This window comes from Heptranchias perlo, chromosome 23 (genome assembly GCF_035084215.1).
Source record: "Heptranchias perlo isolate sHepPer1 chromosome 23, sHepPer1.hap1, whole genome shotgun sequence".
NCBI classification, from domain to species: Eukaryota; Metazoa; Chordata; class Chondrichthyes; order Hexanchiformes; family Hexanchidae; genus Heptranchias; species Heptranchias perlo.
In genome coordinates this window covers 47,042,631-47,057,674 of record NC_090347.1, presented here as the reverse complement: position 1 = coordinate 47,057,674, position 15,044 = coordinate 47,042,631, and positions in this window count along the sequence as shown.

Here is a 15,044-nt window from a genome sequence, read left to right as displayed (position 1 = left end):
CCATCGACAGGGCCCAGTAACTATAGTTACAGAGTGTGGGACTCCCATCGACAGGGCCCAGTAACTATAGTTACAGAGTGCGGGACTCCCATCGACAGGGCCCAGTAACTATAGTCACAGAGTGTGGGACTCCCATCGACAGGGCCCAGTAACTATAGTTACAGAGTGCGGGACTCCCATCGACAGGGCCCAGTAACTATAGTTACAGAGTGCGGGACTCCCATCGACAGGGCCCAGTAACTATAGTTACAGAGTGCGGGACTCCCATCGACAGGGCCCAGTGACTATAGTTACAGATTGTGGGACTCCCATCGACAGGGCCCAGTGACTATAGTTACAGAGTGCGGGACTCCCATCGACAGGGCCCAGTAACTATAGTTACAGAGTGTGGGACTCCCATCGACAGGGCCCGGTAACTAAAATTACAGAGTGCGGGACTCCCATCGACAGGGCCCAGTAACTATAGTTACAGAGTGCGGGACTCCCATCGACAGGGCCCAGTAACTATAGTCACAGAGTGCGGGACTCCCATCGACAGGGCCCAGTAACGAAAGTTACAGAGTGTGGGACTCCCATCGACAGGGCCCAGTAACTATAGTTACAGAGTGCGGGACTCCCATCGACAGGGCCCAGTAACTATAGTCACAGAGTGTGGGACTCCCATCGACAGGGCCCAGTAACTATAGTTACAGAGTGCGGGACTCCCATCGACAGGGCCCAGTAACTATAGTTACAGAGTGCGGGACTCCCATCGACAGGGCCCAGTAACTATAGTTACAGAGTGCGGGACTCCCATCGACAGGGCCCAGTAATTATAGTTACAGAGTGCGGGACTCCCATCGACAGGGCCCAGTAACTATAGTTACAGAGTGTGGGACTCCCATCGACAGGGCCCAGTGACTATAGTTACAGAGTGTGGGACTCCAATCGACTGGGCCCAGTAACTATAGTTACAGATTGTGGGACTCCCATCGACAGGGCCCAGTAACTATAGTTACAGAGTGCGGCACTCCCATCGACAGGGCCCAGTCACTATAGTCACAGAGTGCGGGACTCCCATCGACAGGGCCCAGTAACTATAGTTACAGAGTGCGGGACTCCCATCGACAGTGCCCAGTAACTATAGTTACAGAGTGCGGGACTCCCATCGACAGGGCCCAGTAACTATAGTTACAGAGTGCGGGACTCCCATCGACAGGGCCCAGTAACTATAGTTACAGAGTGCGGGACTCCCATCGACAGGGCCCAGTAACTATAGTTACAGAGTGCGGGACTCCCATCGACAGGGCCCAGTAACTATAGTTACAGAGTGTGGGACTCCCATCGACAGGGCCCAGTAACTATAGTTACAGAGTGCGGGACTCCCATCGACAGGGCCCAGTAACTATAGTTACAGAGTGTGGGACTCCCATCGACAGGGCCCAGTAACTATAGTCACAGAGTGTGGGACTCCCATCGACAGGGCCCAGTAACTATAGTTACAGAGTGCGGGACTCCCATCGACAGGGCCCAGTAACTATAGTTACAGAGTGCGGGACTCCCATCGACAGGGCCCAGTAACTATAGTTACAGAGTGCGGGACTCCCATCGACAGGGCGCAGTAACTATAGTTACAGAGTGCGGGACTCCCATCGACAGGGCCCAGTAACTATAGTTACAGAGTGCGGGACTCCCATCGACTGGGCCCAGTAACTATAGTTACAGAGTGCGGGACTCCCATCGACAGGGCCCAGTGACTATAGTTAAAGAGTGCGGGACTCCCATCGACAGGGCCCAGTAACTATAGTCACAGAGTGCGGGACTCCCATCGACAGGGCCCAGTAACTATAGTTACAGAGTGCGGGACTCCCATCGACAGGGCCCAGTAACTATAGTTACAGAGTGCGGGACTCCCATCGACAGGGCCCAGTAACTATAGTTACAGAGTGCGGGACTCCCATCGACAGGGCCCAGTAACTATAGTTACAGAGTGCGGGACTCCCATCGACAGGGCCCGGTAACTATAGTTACAGAGTGCGGGACTCCCATCGACAGGGCCCAGTAACTATAGTTACAGAGTGCGGGACTCCCATCGACAGGGCCCAGTAACTATAGTTACAGAGTGCGGGACTCCCATCGACAGGGCCCAGTAACTATAGTTACAGAGTGCGGGACTCCCATCGTCAGGGCCCAGTAACTATAGTTACAGAGTGTGGGACTCCCATCGACAGGGCCCAGTAACGAAAGTTACAGAGTGTGGGACTCCCATCGACAGGGCCCAGTAACTATAGTTACAGAGTGCGGGACTCCCATCGACAGGGCCCAGTAACTATAGTTACAGAGTGTGGGACTCCCATCGACAGGGCCCAGTAACGAAAGTTACAGAGTGTGGGACTCCCATCGACAGGGCCCAGTAACTATAGTTACAGAGTGTGGGACTCCCATCGACAGGGCCCAGTAACTGTCGTTACAGAGTGCGGGACTCCCATCGACAGGGCCCAGTAACTATAGTTACAGAGTGCGGGACTCCCATCGACAGGGCCCAGTAACTATAGTTACAGAGTGTGGGACTCCCATCGACAGGGCCCAGTAACTATAGTTACAGAGTGTGGGACTCCCATCGACAGGGCCCAGTAACTGTAGTTACAGAGTGTGGGACTCCCATCGACAGGGCCCAGTAACTATAGTTACAGAGTGCGGGACTCCCATCGACAGGGCCCAGTAACTATAGTTACAGAGTGCGGGACTCCCATCGTCAGGGCCCAGTAACTATAGTTACAGAGTGTGGGACTCCCATCGACAGGGCCCAGTAACGAAAGTTACAGAGTGTGGGACTCCCATCGACAGGGCCCAGTAACTATAGTTACAGAGTGCGGGACTCCCATCGACAGGGCCCAGTAACTATAGTTACAGAGTGTGGGACTCCCATCGACAGGGCCCAGTAACGAAAGTTACAGAGTGTGGGACTCCCATCGACAGGGCCCAGTAACTATAGTTACAGAGTGTGGGACTCCCATCGACAGGGCCCAGTAACTGTCGTTACAGAGTGCGGGACTCCCATCGACAGGGCCCAGTAACTATAGTTACAGAGTGCGGGACTCCCATCGACAGGGCCCAGTAACTATAGTTACAGAGTGTGGGACTCCCATCGACAGGGCCCGGTAACTATAGTTACAGAGTGTGGGACTCCCATCGACAGGGCCCAGTAACTATAGTTACAGAGTGTGGGACTCCCATCGACAGGGCCCAGTAACGAAAGTTACAGAGTGTGGGACTCCCATCGACAGGGCCCAGTAACTATAGTTACAGAGTGTGGGACTCCCATCGACAGGGCCTAGTAACTGTCGTTACAGAGTGCGGGACTCCCATCGACAGGGCCCAGTAACTATAGTTACAGAGTGTGGGACTCCCATCGACAGGGCCCAGTAACTATAGTCACAGAGTGCGGGACTCCCATCGACAGGGCCCAGTAACTGTCGTTACAGAGTGCGGGACTCCCATCGACAGGGCCCAGTAACTATAGTCACAGAGTGCGGGACTCCCATCGACAGGGCCCAGTAACTATAGTTACAGAGTGCGGGACTCCCATCGACAGGGCCCAGTAACTATAGTTACAGAGTGCGGGACTCCCATCGACAGGGCCCAGTAACTATAGTTACAGAGTGCGGGACTCCCATCGACAGGGCCCGGTAACTATAGTTACAGAGTGTGGTACTCCCATCGACAGGGCCCAGTAACTATAGTTACAGAGTGCGGGACTCCCATCGACAGGGCCCAGTAACTGTAGTTACAGAGTGCGGGACTCCCATCGACAGGGCCCAGTAACTGTAGTTACAGAGTGCGGGACTCCCATCGACAGGGCCCAGTGACTATAGTTACAGAGTGTGGGACTCCCATCGACAGGGCCCAGTAACTATAGTTACAGAGTGCGGGACTCCCATCGACAGGGCCCAGTAACTATAGTCACAGAGTGTGGGACTCCCATCGACAGGGCCCAGTAACTATAGTTACAGAGTGCGGGACTCCCATCGACAGGGCCCAGTAACTATAGTTACAGAGTGCGGGACTCCCATCGACAGGGCCCAGTAACTATAGTTACAGAGTGCGGGACTCCCATCGACAGGGCCCAGTAACTATAGTTACAGAGTGCGGGACTCCCATCGACAGGGCCCAGTAACTATAGTTACAGAGTGCGGGACTCCCATCGACAGGGCCCAGTAACTATAGTTACAGAGTGCGGGACTCCCATCGACAGGGCCCAGTAACTATAGTTACAGAGTGTGGGACTCCCATCGACAGGGCCCAGTAACTATAGTTACAGAGTGCGGGACTCCCATCGACAGGGCCCAGTAACTATAGTCACAGAGTGTGGGACTCCCATCGACAGGGCCCAGTAACTATAGTTACAGAGTGCGGGACTCCCATCGACAGGGCCCAGTAACTATAGTTACAGAGTGCGGGACTCCCATCGACAGGGCCCAGTAACTATAGTTACAGAGTGCGGGACTCCCATCGACAGGGCCCAGTAACTATAGTTACAGAGTGCGGGACTCCCATCGACAGGGCCCAGTAACTATAGTTACAGAGTGCGGGACTCCCATCGACAGGGCCCAGTAACTATAGTTACAGAGTGCGGGACTCCCATCGACAGGGCCCAGTAACTATAGTTACAGAGTGTGGGACTCCCATCGACAGGGCCCAGTAACTATAGTTACAGAGTGCGGGACTCCCATCGTCAGGGCCCAGTAACTATAGTTACAGAGTGTGGGACTCCCATCGACAGGGCCCAGTAACGAAAGTTACAGAGTGTGGGACTCCCATCGACAGGGCCCAGTAACTATAGTTACAGAGTGCGGGACTCCCATCGACAGGGCCCAGTAACTATAGTTACAGAGTGCGGGACTCCCATCGACAGGGCCCAGTAACTATAGTTACAGAGTGCGGGACTCCCATCGACAGGGCCCAGTAACTATAGTTACAGAGTGTGGGACTCCCATCGACAGGGCCCAGTAACTATAGTTACAGAGTGCGGGACTCCCATCGACAGGGCCCAGTAACTATAGTCACAGAGTGTGGGACTCCCATCGACAGGGCCCAGTAACTATAGTTACAGAGTGCGGGACTCCCATCGACAGGGCCCAGTAACTATAGTTACAGAGTGCGGGACTCCCATCGACAGGGCCCAGTAACTATAGTTACAGAGTGCGGGACTCCCATCGACAGGGCCCAGTAACTATAGTTACAGAGTGCGGGACTCCCATCGACAGGGCCCAGTAACTATAGTTACAGAGTGCGGGACTCCCATCGACAGGGCCCAGTAACTATAGTTACAGAGTGCGGGACTCCCATCGACAGGGCCCAGTAACTATAGTTACAGAGTGTGGGACTCCCATCGACAGGGCCCAGTAACTATAGTTACAGAGTGCGGGACTCCCATCGTCAGGGCCCAGTAACTATAGTTACAGAGTGTGGGACTCCCATCGACAGGGCCCAGTAACGAAAGTTACAGAGTGTGGGACTCCCATCGACAGGGCCCAGTAACTATAGTTACAGAGTGCGGGACTCCCATCGACAGGGCCCAGTAACTATAGTTACAGAGTGTGGGACTCCCATCGACAGGGCCCAGTAACGAAAGTTACAGAGTGTGGGACTCCCATCGACAGGGCCCAGTAACTATAGTTACAGAGTGCGGGACTCCCATCGACAGGGCCCAGTAACTATAGTTACAGAGTGCGGGACTCCCATCGACAGGGCCCAGTAACTGTAGTTACAGAGTGTGGGACTCCCATCGACAGGGCCCAGTAACTGTCGTTACAGAGTGCGGGACTCCCATCGACAGGGCCCGGTAACTATAGTTACAGAGTGTGGGACTCCCATCGACAGGGCCCAGTAACTATAGTTACAGAGTGTGGGACTCCCATCGACAGGGCCCAGTAACTATAGTCACAGAGTGCGGGACTCCCATCGACAGGGCCCAGTAACTGTCGTTACAGAGTGCGGGACTCCCATCGACAGGGCCCAGTAACTATAGTCACAGAGTGCGGGACTCCCATCGACAGGGCCCAGTAACTATAGTTACAGAGTGCGGGACTCCCATCGACAGGGCCCAGTAACTATAGTTACAGAGTGCGGGACTCCCATCGACAGGGCCCAGTAACTATAGTTACAGAGTGCGGGACTCCCATCGACAGGGCCCGGTAACTATAGTTACAGAGTGTGGTACTCCCATCGACAGGGCCCAGTAACTATAGTTACAGAGTGCGGGACTCCCATCGACAGGGCCCAGTAACTGTAGTTACAGAGTGCGGGACTCCCATCGACAGGGCCCAGTAACTGTAGTTACAGAGTGTGGGACTCCCATCGACAGGGCCCAGTAACTATAGTTACAGAGTGCGGGACTCCCATCGACAGGGCCCAGTAACTATAGTTACAGAGTGTGGGACTCCCATCGACAGGGCCCAGTAACTATAGTTACAGAGTGCGGGACTCCCATCGACAGGGCCCAGTAACTATAGTCACAGAGTGTGGGACTCCCATCGACAGGGCCCAGTAACTATAGTTACAGAGTGCGGGACTCCCATCGACAGGGCCCAGTAACTATAGTTACAGAGTGCGGGACTCCCATCGACAGGGCCCAGTAACTATAGTTACAGAGTGCGGGACTCCCATCGACAGGGCCCAGTAACTATAGTTACAGAGTGCGGGACTCCCATCGACAGGGCCCAGTAACTATAGTTACAGAGTGCGGGACTCCCATCGACAGGGCCCAGTAACTATAGTTACAGAGTGCGGGACTCCCATCGACAGGGCCCAGTAACTATAGTTACAGAGTGCGGGACTCCCATCGACAGGGCCCAGTAACTATAGTTACAGAGTGTGGGACTCCCATCGACAGGGCCCAGTAACTATAGTTACAGAGTGCGGGACTCCCATCGACAGGGCCCAGTAACTATAGTCACAGAGTGTGGGACTCCCATCGACAGGGCCCAGTAACTATAGTTACAGAGTGCGGGACTCCCATCGACAGGGCCCAGTAACTATAGTTACAGAGTGCGGGACTCCCATCGACAGGGCCCAGTAACTATAGTTACAGAGTGCGGGACTCCCATCGACAGGGCCCAGTAACTATAGTTACAGAGTGCGGGACTCCCATCGACAGGGCCCAGTAACTATAGTTACAGAGTGTGGGACTCCCATCGACAGGGCCCAGTGACTATAGTTACAGAGTGTGGGACTCCCATCGACTGGGCCCAGTAACTATAGTTACAGATTGTGGGACTCCCATCGACAGGGCCCAGTAACTATAGTTACAGAGTGCGGCACTCCCATCGACAGGGCCCAGTGACTATAGTTAAAGAGTGCGGGACTCCCATCGACAGGGCCCAGTAACTATAGTTACAGAGTGCGGGACTCCCATCGACAGTGCCCAGTAACTATAGTTACAGAGTGCGGGACTCCCATCGACAGGGCCCAGTAACTATAGTTACAGAGTGCGGGACTCCCATCGACAGGGCCCAGTAACTATAGTTACAGAGTGCGGGACTCCCATCGACAGGGCCCAGTAACTATAGTTACAGAGTGCGGGACTCCCATCGACAGGGCCCAGTAACTATAGTTACAGAGTGTGGGACTCCCATCGACAGGGCCCAGTAACTATAGTTACAGAGTGCGGGACTCCCATCGACAGTGCCCAGTAACTATAGTTACAGAGTGCGGGACTCCCATCGACAGGGCCCAGTAACTATAGTTACAGAGTGCGGGACTCCCATCGACAGGGCCCAGTAACTATAGTTACAGAGTGCGGGACTCCCATCGACTGGGCCCAGTAACTATAGTTACAGAGTGCGGGACTCCCATCGACAGGGCCCAGTGACTATAGTTAAAGAGTGCGGGACTCCCATCGACAGGGCCCAGTAACTATAGTCACAGAGTGCGGGACTCCCATCGACAGGGCCCAGTAACTATAGTTACAGAGTGCGGGACTCCCATCGACAGGGCCCAGTAACTATAGTTACAGAGTGCGGGACTCCCATCGACAGGGCCCAGTAACTATAGTTACAGAGTGCGGGACTCCCATCGACAGGGCCCGGTAACTATAGTTACAGAGTGCGGGACTCCCATCGACAGGGCCCCGTAACTATAGTTACAGAGTGCGGGACTCCCATCGACAGGGCCCAGTAACTATAGTTACAGAGTGCGGGACTCCCATCGACAGGGCCCAGTAACTATAGTTACAGAGTGCGGGACTCCCATCGACAGGGCCCAGTAACGAAAGTTACAGAGTGTGGGACTCCCATCGACAGGGCCCAGTAACTATAGTTACAGAGTGTGGGACTCCCATCGACAGGGCCCAGTAACTGTCGTTACAGAGTGCGGGACTCCCATCGACAGGGCCCAGTAACTATAGTTACAGAGTGCGGGACTCACATCGACAGGGCCCAGTAACTATAGTTACAGAGTGTGGGACTCCCATCGACAGGGCCCAGTAACTATAGTTACAGAGTGTGGGACTCCCATCGACAGGGCCCAGTAACTATAGTCACAGAGTGCGGGACTCCCATCGACAGGTCCCAGTAACTGTCGTTACAGAGTGCGGGACTCCCATCGACAGGGCCCAGTAACTATAGTCACAGAGTGCGGGACTCCCATCGACAGGGCCCAGTAACTATAGTTACAGAGTGCGGGACTCCCATCGACAGGGCCCAGTAACTATAGTTACAGAGTGCGGGACTCCCATCGACAGGGCCCAGTAACTATAGTTACAGAGTGCGGGACTCCCATCGACAGGGCCCAGTAACTATAGTTACAGAGTGCGGGACTCCCATCGACAGGGCCCGGTAACTATAGTTACAGAGTGTGGGACTCCCATCGACAGGGCCCAGTAACTATAGTTACAGAGTGCGGGACTCCCATCGACAGGGCCCAGTAACTGTAGTTACAGAGTGCGGGACTCCCATCGACAGGGCCCAGTAACTGTAGTTACAGAGTGCGGGACTCCCATCGACAGGGCCCAGTAACTGTAGTTACAGAGTGTGGGACTCACATCGACAGGGCCCAGTAACTATAGTTACAGAGTGCGGGACTCCCATCGACAGGGCCCAGTAACTATAGTTACAGAGTGCGGGACTCCCATCGACAGGGCCCAGTAACTATAGTTACAGAGTGCGGGACTCCCATCGACAGGGCCCAGTAATTATAGTTACAGAGTGCGGGACTCCCATCGACAGGGCCCTGTAACTATAGTTACAGAGTGCGGGACTCCCATCGACAGGGCCCAGTAACTATAGTTACAGAGTGCGGGACTCCCATCGACAGGGCCCAGTAACTATAGTTACAGAGTGCGGGACTCCCATCGACAGGGCCCAGTAACTGTAGTTACAGAGTGCGGGACTCCCATCGACAGGGCCCAGTAACTGTAGTTACAGAGTGTGGGACTCCCATCGACAGGGCCCAGTAACTATAGTTACAGAGTGCGGGACTCCCATCGACAGGGCCCAGTAACTATAGTTACAGAGTGCGGGACTCCCATCGACAGGGCCCAGTAACTATAGTTACAGAGTGCGGGACTCCCATCGACAGGGCCCAGTAACTATAGTTACAGAGTGCGGGACTCCCATCGACAGGGCCCAGTAACTATAGTTACAGAGTGCGGGACTCCCATCGACAGGGCCCAGTAATTATAGTTACAGAGTGCGGGACTCCCATCGATAGGGCCCAGTAACTATAGTTACAGAGTGCGGGACTCCCATCGACAGGGCCCAGTAACTATAGTTACAGAGTGCGGGACTCCCATCGACAGGGCCCAGTAACTATAGTTACAGAGTGTGGGACTCCCTTCGACAGGGCCCAGTAACTATAGTTGCAGAGTGCGGGACTCCCATCGACAGGGCCCAGTAACTATAGTTACAGAGTGCGGGACTCCCATCGACAGGGCCCAGTCACTATAGTCACAGAGTGTGGGACTCCCATCGACAGGGCCCAGTAACTATAGTTACAGAGTGCGGGACTCCCATCGACAGGGCCCAGTAACTATAGTTACAGAGTGCGGGACTCCCATCGACAGGGCCCAGTAACTATAGTTACAGAGTGCGGGACTCCCATCGACAGGGCCCAGTAACTATAGTTACAGAGTGCGGGACTCCCATCGACAGGGCCCAGTAACTATAGTTACAGAGTGCGGGACTCCCATCGACAGGGCCCAGTAACTATAGTTACAGAGTGTGGGACTCCCATCGACAGGGCCCAGTAACTGTCGTTACAGAGTGCGGGACTCCCATCGACAGGGCCCAGTAACTATAGTCACAGAGTGCGGGACTCCCATCGACAGGGCCCAGTAACTATAGTTACAGAGTGCGGGACTCCCATCGACAGGGCCCAGTAACTATAGTTACAGAGTGCGGGACTCCCATCGACAGGGCCCAGTAACTATAGTTACAGAGTGCGGGACTCCCATCGACAGGGCCCGGTAACTATAGTTACAGAGTGTGGGACTCCCATCGACAGGGCCCAGTAACTATAGTTACAGAGTGCGGGACTCCCATCGACAGGGCCCAGTAACTGTAGTTACAGAGTGCGGGACTCCCATCGACAGGGCCCAGTAACTATAGTTACAGAGTGCGGGACTCCCATCGACAGGGCCCAGTAACTATAGTTACAGAGTGCGGGACTCCCATCGACAGGGCCCAGTAACTATAGTTACAGAGTGTGGGACTCCCATCGACAGGGCCCAGTAACTATAGTTGCAGAGTGTGGGACTCCCATCGACAGGGCCCAGTAACTATAGTTACAGAGTGCGGGACTCCCATCGACAGGGCCCAGTAACTATAGTTACAGAGTGCGGGACTCCCATCGACAGGGCCCAGTAACTATAGTTACAGAGTGCGGGACTCCCATCGACAGGGCCCAGTAACTATAGTTACAGAGTGTGGGACTCCCATCGACAGGGCCCAGTAACTATAGTTACAGAGTGCGGGACTCCCATCGACAGGGCCCAGTAACTATAGTTACAGAGTGTGGGACTCCCATCGACAGGGCCCAGTAACTATAGTTACAGAGTGTGGGACTCCCATCGACAGGGCCCAGTAACTATAGTTACAGAGTGCGGGACTCCCATCGACAGGGCCCAGTAACTGTAGTTACAGAGTGTGGGACTCCCATCGACAGGGCCCAGTAACTATAGTTACAGAGTGCGGGACTCCCATCGACAGGGCCCAGTAACTATAGTTACAGAGTGCGGGACTCCCATCGACAGGGCCCAGTAACTATAGTTACAGAGTGCGGGACTCCCATCGACAGGGCCCAGTAACTATAGTTGCAGAGTGCGGGACTCCCATCGACAGGGCCCAGTAACTATAGTTACAGAATGCGGGACTCCCATCGACAGGGCCCAGTAACTATAGTTACAGAGTGCGGGACTCCCATCGACAGGGCCCAGTGACTATAGTTACAGAGTGCGGGACTCCCATCGACAGGGCCCAGTGACTATAGTTACAGAGTGCGGGACTCCCATCGACAGGGCCCAGTAACTATAGTTACAGAGTGCGGGACTCCCATCGACAGGGCCCAGTAACTATAGTTACAGAGTGTGGGACTCCCATCGACAGGGCCCAGTAACTATAGTTACAGAGTGTGGGACTCCCATCGATAGGGCCCAGTAACTGTAGTTACAGAGTGTGGGACTCCCATCGACAGGGCCCAGTAACTATAGTTACAGAGTGTGGGACTCCCATCGACAGGGCCCAGTAACTATAGTTACAGAGTGCGGGACTCCCATCGACAGGGCCCAGTAACTGTAGTTACAGAGTGCGGGACTCCCATCGACAGGGCCCAGTAACTATAGTTACAGAGTGCGGGACTCCCATCGACAGGGCCCAGTAACTGTAGTTACAGAGTATGGGACTCCCATCGACAGGGCCCAGTAACTATAGTTACAGAGTGCGGGACTCCCATCGACAGGGCCCAGTCACTATAGTTACAGAGTGTGGGACTCCCATCGACAGGGCCCAGTAACTATAGTTACAGAGTGCGGGACTCCCATCGACAGGGCCCAGTAACTACAGTTACAGAGTGTGGGACTCCCATCGACAGGGCCCAGTAACTGTAGTTACAGAGTGTGGGACTCCCATCGACAGGGCCCAGTAACTGTAGTTACAGAGTGTGGGACTCCCATCGACAGGGCCCAGTAACTATAGTTACAGAGTGCGGGACTCCCATCGACAGGGCCCAGTAACTATAGTTACAGAGTGCGGGACTCCCATCGACAGGGCCCAGTAACTATAGTTACAGAGTGTGGGACTCCCATCGACAGGGCCCAGGAACTATAGTTACAGAGTGTGGGACTCCCATCGACAGGGCCCAGTAACTATAGTCACAGAGTGCGGGACTCCCATCGACAGGGCCCAGTAACTATAGTTACAGAGTGCGGGACTCCCATCGACAGGGCCCAGTAACTATAGTTGCAGAGTGCGGGACTCCCATCGACAGGGCCCAGTAACTATAGTTACAGAGTGCGGGACTCCCATCGACAGGGCCCAGTAACTATAGTTACAGAGTGCGGGACTCCCATCGACAGGGCCCAGTAACTATAGTTACAGAGTGCGGGACTCCCATCGACAGGGCCCAGTAACTATAGTTACAGAGTGTGGGACTCCCATCGACAGGGCCCAGTAACTATAGTTACAGAGTGTGGGACTCCCATCGACAGGGCCCAGTAACTATAGTTACAGATTGCGGGACTCCCATCGACAGGGCCCAGTAACTATAGTTACAGAGTGCGGGACTCCCATCGACAGGGCCCAGTAACTATAGTTACAGAGTGCGGGACTCCCATCGACAGGGCCCAGTAACTATAGTTACAGATTGCGGGACTCCCATCGACAGGGCCCAGTAACTATAGTTACAGAGTGCGGGACTCCCATCGACAGGGCCCAGTAACTATAGTTACAGAGTGCGGGACTCCCATCGACAGGGCCCAGTAACTATAGTTACAGAGTGCGGGACTCCCATCGACAGGGCCCAGTAACTATAGTTACAGAGTGCGGGACTCCCATCGACAGGGCCCAGTAACTAGAGTTACAGAGTGCGGGACTCCCATCGACAGGGCCCAGTAACTATAGTTACAGAGTGTGGGACTCCCATCGACAGGGCCCAGTAACTATAGTTACAGAGTGCGGGACTCCAATTGACAGGGCCCAGTAACTATAGTTACAGAGTGTGGGACTCCCATCGACAGGGCCCAGTAACTATAGTTACAGAGTGCGGGACTCCCATCGACAGGGCCCAGTAACTATAGTTACAGAGTGCGGGACTCCCATCGACAGGGCCCAGTAACTATAGTTACAGAGTGCGGGACTCCCATCGACAGGGCCCAGTAACTATAGTTACAGAGTGCGGGACTCCCATCGACAGGGCCCAGTAACTATAGTTACAGAGTGCGGGACTCCCATCGACAGGGCCCAGTAACTATAGTTACAGAGTGTGGGACTCCCATCGACAGGGCCCAGTAACTATAGTTACAGAGTGTGGGACTCCCATCGACAGGGCCCAGTAACTATAGTTACAGAGTGTGGGACTCCCATCGACAGGGCCCAGTGACTATAGTTACAGAGTGTGGGACTCCCATCGACAGGGCCCAGTAACTATAGTTACAGAGTGTGGGACTCCCATCGACAGGGCCCAGTGACTATAGTTACAGAGTGTGGGACTCCCATCGACAGGGCCCAGTAACTATAGTTACAGAGTGCGGGACTCCCATCGACAGGGCCCAGTCACTATAGTTACAGAGTGTGGGACTCCCATCGACAGGGCCCAGTAACTATAGTTGCAGAGTGCGGGACTCCCATCGACAGGGCCCAGTAATTATAGTTACAGAGTGCGGGACTCCCATCGACAAGGCCCAGTAACTATAGTTACAGAGTGCGGGACTCCCATCGACAGGGCCCAGTAACTATAGTTACAGAGTGCGGGACTCCCATCGACAGGGCCCAGTAACTATAGTCACAGAGTGCGGGACTCCCATCGACAGGGCCCAGTAACTGTAGTCACAGAGTGCGGGACTCCCATCGACAGGGCCCAGTAACTATAGTTACAGAGTGCGGGACTCCCATCGACAGGGCCCAGTAACTATAGTTACAGAGTGCGGGACTCCCATCGACAGGGCCCAGTAACTATAGTTACAGAGTGCGGGACTCCCATCGACAGGGCCCAGTAACTATAGTTACAGAGTGCGGGACTCCCATCGACAGGGCCCAGTAACTATAGTTACAGAGTGCGGGACTCCCATCGACAGGGCCCAGTAACTATAGTTACAGAGTGAGGGACTCCCATCGACAGGGCCCAGTAACTATAGTTACAGAGTGCGGGACTCCCATCGACAGGGCCCAGTAACTATAGTTACAGAGTGCGGGACTCCCATCGACAGGGCCCAGTAACTATAGTTACAGAGTGCGGGACTCCCATCGACAGGGCCCAGTAACTATAGTTACAGAGTGCGGGACTCCCATCGACAGGGCCCAGTAACTATAGTTACAGAGTGTGGGACTCCCATCGACAGGGCCCAGTAACTATAGTTACAGAGTGCGGGACTCCCATCGACAGGGCCCAGTAACTATAGTTACAGAGTGTGGGACTCCCATCGACAGGGCCCAGTAACTATAGTTACAGAGTGCGGGACTCCCATCGACAGGGCCCAGTAACTATAGTTACAGAGTGCGGGACTCCCATCGACAGGGCCCAGTAACTATAGTTACAGAGTGCGGGACTCCCATCGACAGGGCCCAGTAACTATAGTTACAGAGTGTGGGACTCCCATCGACAGGGCCCAGTAACTATAGTTACAGAGTGCGGGACTCCCATCGACAGGGCCCAGTAACTATAGTTACAGAGTGCGGGACTCCCATCGACAGGGCCCAGTAACTGTAGTTACAGAGTGCGGGACTCCCATCGACAGGGCCCAGTAACTATAGTTACAGAGTGTGGGACTCCCATCGACAGGGCCCAGTAACTATAGTTACAGAGTGCGGGACTCCCATCGACAGGGCCCAGTGACTATAGTTACAGAGTGTGGG